The sequence below is a fragment of the Ceratotherium simum genome, chromosome 25, assembly GCF_057802395.1.
Source record: "Ceratotherium simum simum isolate JZ-2026a chromosome 25, ASM5780239v1, whole genome shotgun sequence".
Classification (NCBI taxonomy): domain Eukaryota; kingdom Metazoa; phylum Chordata; class Mammalia; order Perissodactyla; family Rhinocerotidae; genus Ceratotherium; species Ceratotherium simum.
Window position 1 is genome coordinate 14,546,582 of NC_141924.1, and position 6,000 is coordinate 14,552,581.

A 6,000-nucleotide genomic window follows, 5' to 3' on the forward strand; every position below is an offset into this window, starting at 1 on the left:
TCTCCTGGGTGGTCACCTTCACAGTCCCCAGCCTAGGCCACTGGAGTCACTGTCAGTGGGGAACAAGGCAAAGAACTAGAAGGAGGAGGGAGCCTGCCCCCAGAGGAGATCTGGAACAGTCTGTCCACCTTTGCCCTTTCTCTGGCATGTGGCCCTTTTCTGCTGGCTCTGGCCAGGCCTCTGGAAGGCTGGAATGCCACCCTTGGTCCCCAGGTTGCCAACTCAATTCTGGGCCAAACCGCAGCTTGAGGGGTGTTCCCAGAAACCCTCGTGGACTCCTTTCAGTTCGGCTGCTTCCAGACTCCAGAATAGGCCTTCCAGAGCGCCTGTGCTTCTGCTGTCCTGCAGGTGGAGGCTCAGAAGGGGGCCAGTGGGTCACTGCTGGGCTGTCTCTCTGTGACGGGGCTGGGCTGAGCGCTGCTCTCTGAACCTCCTCAGGTGTCTCTGGTCTGGCACCGACTTTCTTCCCTTCTCCTCTCTCCACCCTTACTTCACAAGTCTCTCCACAGGTTCCTGGTCCGGGGTGCCTCCTCCTTCCTTTTGGGGTCCTTTCTGCTTCTCTCCTGCTTGACGCCCCTTACCTGCCTCCCGAGACAGCACTGAAGGGACCCTTTCTCTCTCTTGACCCTGTAAACCGTCGGCTGGGCGCTGACAGGTATTGACCCGTCCTTGCCGGGAGTTCTGCTCCCAATTACTGTGTAACCAGGGAGGAGGGGGCAGTAAACGGCTGATAAGAAAAGAAACTCTCCACCTCCTTAAGACCGAGGCTACAGGTATCGGGGGAAGGTGCTGGGGGCAGAGGGGAGCTGAAGGACGGGTATTGGGGACCCTGGGGAGGGGCTGTGCTGGGGAACTGGCCAGGCCAAAGCAGGACAAGGGAAGGTGGGAGCAGGATGGCCAGGAAGCGTCCCCAGGCCCAATAAAATGTGTTTACTCAGCAGGAAGAGTTTATGGGTCACATATAGGCTGGAGGCTGGGCCAGGGTGCAATCTGCTGGGTGTCGGCTGCAGGCGGCCCCTCTCAGATATGCTTTCCTGGGCTTGTGAATATCAGAGTGGGAGAAGCCTTCTGAGCCCTTCTGGTGTGTGTGGGGAAACCGAGGCCCAGACCAAGGGGGTGCAGTGGAAGTCATGGCACGGTCTGATCTGAGTGCTCCATTGGGGAGCTCCAGGATGCCATGCTGGCCACAAGCAGCCAATTTGTGTGAGAGTGACAGATACCCTGGGAGAGACCGTGAACGTGAATTGGGACATTAGAATCCAGACCTTCTCACAGATGGTGGGAGTGATCCCCACTCCCTGAGGAGGGTGAGCAGGAGTGAGGACCTCACCCTGAGATGAGGGGCGGGAGCTGTGCCCCTTGGAAGTGTCAGGCTGTCTGATCTAGCTGGGGGATCTGTGCTCTGCTGCAGTAACAAGCAAACCTGAAAATCTTGGGAGCATCATTGCTCACCCAAGTCCCAGTTTAACGTAGCTGGACTTCCATTCAGGGACCCAGGCTCCTTCCATCCTCCAAGCATGGGCTCCAAGTTTTCCAGGGAAGAAGAGAGAGCAGAGGAGGGAACTTTGATGAGTGAGAAGTGGAAGTGGTTAACGTAACTTCTGCTCACATTCTGTGGCCAGAATGAGTCATATGACCCTTCCTGGACGCAAGGGGGCTGGGAAATGGCCCGGTTTGTTGGATGCACAGTGAAATGCCTGCTGTGCAACTTCCTTCCACTTGGGGCAGAGAAGCTGTGACGGATACTTGCGGTGGCTGGTCAAGAGTGGGGACAGGGGGGCCGGCTCCGTGGCTTGGCGGTTAAGTGCGCGCGCTCTGATGCTGGCGGCCCGGGTTCGGATCCCGGGCAAGCCCCAAGGCGCCACTTCTCCGTCCAACGCGAGGCCGAGTCCCACGTGCAGCAACTAGAAGGATGTGAACCTATGACATACAACTATCTACTGGGGCTTTGGGGGGAAAAAATGAATAAATAAAAAAATCTTTAAAAAAAAAAGAGTGGGGACAGGGACTTCAGGGGCCGGAGCAGCAGAGGGAGTAAAGGAGGGGAGGAGAGGCCACGGAGCCAGGAGTTGTGCACATGTTTACTCCACCCCACAACCCCATCAACTGGTGTCATTCACACCATTTTATAGCCGAGGAGATGCACCCAAAGAGGTGGAGTGGCAGCTCTAAGGCCACACAGCTAGCCAGTAGAAGAAGCAGTGTTCAAACCCAGGTTGAGTCCAGCTCTAAACCTCACACTCTGCCCCCTTTACCAGAATCCCCAGAGACCATCTGGTCCAACCCTCTCATGGTACAGATGAGCCAAGTCTCAGAGAGAGAAGTTGCCACAGTTACGCCTGTCATTTTTAGCACCTCATTTGATTTCCTTTTATTTTGCCTTTCTGGGGTAAGCCCCGCCCCCTGGCAAGTTAAGAAAAACAGCCCTTGTGGTGTGGACCTGGACAGTTGCCCTCCTTCCAAATCATCCTCCCCATGGTTACCCACAGACCTGGCATTCACACGTATGTTCATTCCAAAAATGTTTCTTGAGCATCTACTATGTGCCAACCACTAGGGAGATGTAGATGGATGAGACACAGACGCTGCCCCGAGGGACTCACATTCTGGGGTGGGAGTAGGAGGAGGGAAGACGGCTGCCGACATGCCAGCGAGAAAAGGTAGAAAGTGGTCGGCGGTCAGTGATGGTGTCTTGTGGGAGTTCAGAGGAGTAGGAGATGTTGTGACTGTTTGGTTCAAAGAAAGCTTTACATGGAGGAAGGAGAGAGGAAGGCGAGCCATCACACACAATTCCTTCATTTAATCCTCTAAAACACACAAGCACGTAGAGTCACCCTGTGTGGTGCACTGTGAACGTTTCATTGATGGGAGAGGGATTTCATTTTCTGAAGAGGTATTCAGGAAGAACATGCTGGAAAGGTAGGCTGGAGCTGTCTGCTCATTTATGCATCCATCAAGTATTTTTAAGCACCCACTACAATGTGCCAGACTGTGACTGTGGTGCTGGAAAGACAGTTGTGATCCAAATAGACAAGCTCCCTCTTCTCATGAAGCTTACCTTGAGAACAGACAGACAATCAACAGATAATAAATAAATGCCCAGTATAATTTCCATTCGTGATCATGTTCTAAATAAAACAAAGCAGGATGGTGAGCTGCAGAGGGGCCAGGTGAGGGAAGGTACTTTAGTATTTTCAGATTTGAATTTGATCCCACAGGCATTACAGAGCCCTGGGTGTTTTTGTGAGCAATCGTTCATGAACTGAACTATGGGGTTAAGGTAAAACCCAGGGACCCAAGTAAGACGGAGACAAGTTATAGGCTGTGTGTGTTGGTATCTGGGAGGGACTGTGTATTAGGGTGGTCTCAGTCGCAAGCAACCAAACACCCAACTTGAGGAGACTTACACAGCAGAGGTTTGTTGGTTCACATGATAGTGTGTGTAGGTAGAAGGGTCCTGGGTGGGTTAATTCAGGCACAGTATCAATGTCAAAGGTCGGGCACTTTCCCTCTTTCTCCTCTGCCACCCGCAATGCGTTGATTTTTGTCTTTGGGCTCGTTCCCACATGGCTGGTAGGTCATCGCTTAAGCCTCAGGCCTCAAGGCCTCATACCAACATGTCCCAAGGCTGCAGGGGAAGGTTTGCCTTCTCTCACTCTTTTTGCCATGGAGGAAATCCTTCCCCAGAAGTCTCTTAGCCAGTCCCTTTATTTCCCCATGGCCAGCACTGCATCACGTGCCCACACTTACACCAATGGCTGGCAGAAAGAATGAAAGGACCACGATGGGTTACCAGATTCAGCATTCTCTCTGGGACTGTGCAGTAGGCCCCCTTCCCTCATCGCTCTGCTGCTCAGTTTCTGGACAAGACTGGGTTCTGTCAGCCAGGAAGAAGGAGGTAATTGCTGTTGGGGAGACGACCAAGAGTGTCTGCTTCAAGGCGTGCAGCAGATCAAGCGGGTTTTGATTTGGGACATTGTGTCTGGAAAGGTGCATGCCCATGTGTGCGGGGGCAGTAGCTCTGCCTGAGTAACTGGCTCATTGACGGTTCCCTCCTGTGATGTGGGGAAAGAAGGAAGAGGGGAAGGAAGGCAGGAAGGAAACACCACTCCAGCGCCTCCCTTCTTTGGTTATCCTCCAACACGCCTCACATTTCTCACAGCTGGACCATTTCCAAAGCCCTCCACGACATGACTGTGTGTGATGCTCACAGCCTCCATGGGAAGAGGGAGCTATTGTCCCTGGTGTACAGCTGGAGGAATTGAAGCCTGATGAGGGAAGTGACTCATTCAAGGTCTGTTAGCTGCTAGCTGGAGGCAGAGTCACAGCTTAGACCCAATCTTTCTATCACCCAACCCAAGCTCTTTCCACGACTCCACACTGCCTCTTTGAGTTATTTTAAAATTCTGAGTTTTAAGAACTTCCAAAGAAGCATCTGTATGGAAACCTCAGTGGGTTGGTGGTTGAGAGATTTGAGGTCTGTGGGGCTCCCAGTCTGTTACTTCCCTCCAGAGTATTTTTCAGAGTCTAGCCCTCTGTGCATTTGGGATTCTGTGGTGCTGGCTTCCTGAGCAGAAGAGGGCCCTCATTCTGTGGGCTGGGTTATATGAGCTGAGGGATCAGGGACAATGACACGAAGATGGCCCATCATGGAATGGCCTGGTGAGAGGATCAGGAGTTCTCAGTGGACCCCTTGCCCTTGTGCTATTTGCCCTTGAGACTTGAGTTTGACATGGCATCCTGGGGGAACTGAGATGCCTAGACCTGCCATTTTGAGCTCATGTTTGACGGATTCTTTTTCACCCGATTCTGTTGAGAGCATTCAAAGTCCTCCCATAAACTGCCAGGTCCTTACGCCCCCTTGCTTGGGAATGAGAACTTGTCCTTCCAAGCAGGCTGGGCAGATCCTAGAGGTGTCCTAAAATGGAGAGGGGCAATCCCTAGTGCGCAGGACAGAACACAGAGCTCTTTCCTTTGGGATTTGGTAACCAGAGAGGCTGGTCCTGGCTCAAAGTCGGCTCACATCCCTCTGGTTGGGTATGTGCAGTCTACTTGGACCTTGGGTTGTGTGTGATGGTTAAAATCCTCCATTACATCACATATTTAAAGTCAGTCATAATAACCTCAGAAGAGCAGAATATCAGGATTCGCGTAGGGCTTACAGGATCCTGCTTGAACCACGCTGGAGTACAAGAAATATTTCATATATATATATATAAAACTATTTCCTATATATCGATCACATCTCCTTATGGACAGCTGTATCAAGCTGAGAGCACAATTCCTCACCAATGGATTTATAGAGTCTAATATTTCTGGATGTTGTGTGTGGGATGGATCTGGGGAAATTTTCCATTCAATTCTTCATCTAGCAAACATTCATTTGGTGCCTACTATGTATCAGCCGCTAGGCTAAGTAAGGGGAATATATTGAGTAAGACCAACATGGCTTCTGCCCTGATAGAGTTATAGATGAGATAAATAAGCAGACAAGTGGATAAAATAATTACAGATTATGGTAAACAGCTTGAAGGAGACAGTGCTGTAAATTCTATTACAGTTAGCCTGTCTTACTTATCACTATGTTTAGGAAGGCATTTTTCAGCCAGGGACAAAGTGATAATGTCCCTCCCACCCTCAAGGTGGGTATTGCCATGCCTAAGGCTGTTAGGACCCATGGCTGCACCTCCAAGGATGGGGTATTGCAAAGAGAGGTATAGGACTTTCATATTTGTGGAAATTGCCTTTTTGAGAATCTCTTGAAATGCCAAGAGATGCCTTGGGTTTACCCCTCACCCATTATCAATGGAGTTGTTGGCAAATTAAAACTGGCTTTCTTGGCTCATTTTGATTTGGGTAAAGGTGGATTTTGTCATTGTAGTTCTTGGTTTGACAAAGAGTGTCAGAAAGGAAAAGGAAAACAAATGAAATAAGAAATAAAACAATTCTTAAACTGTGGCCGGGAAAGTGAGCTGGTGTGTGAAGAGGAGTTTGGAGGCA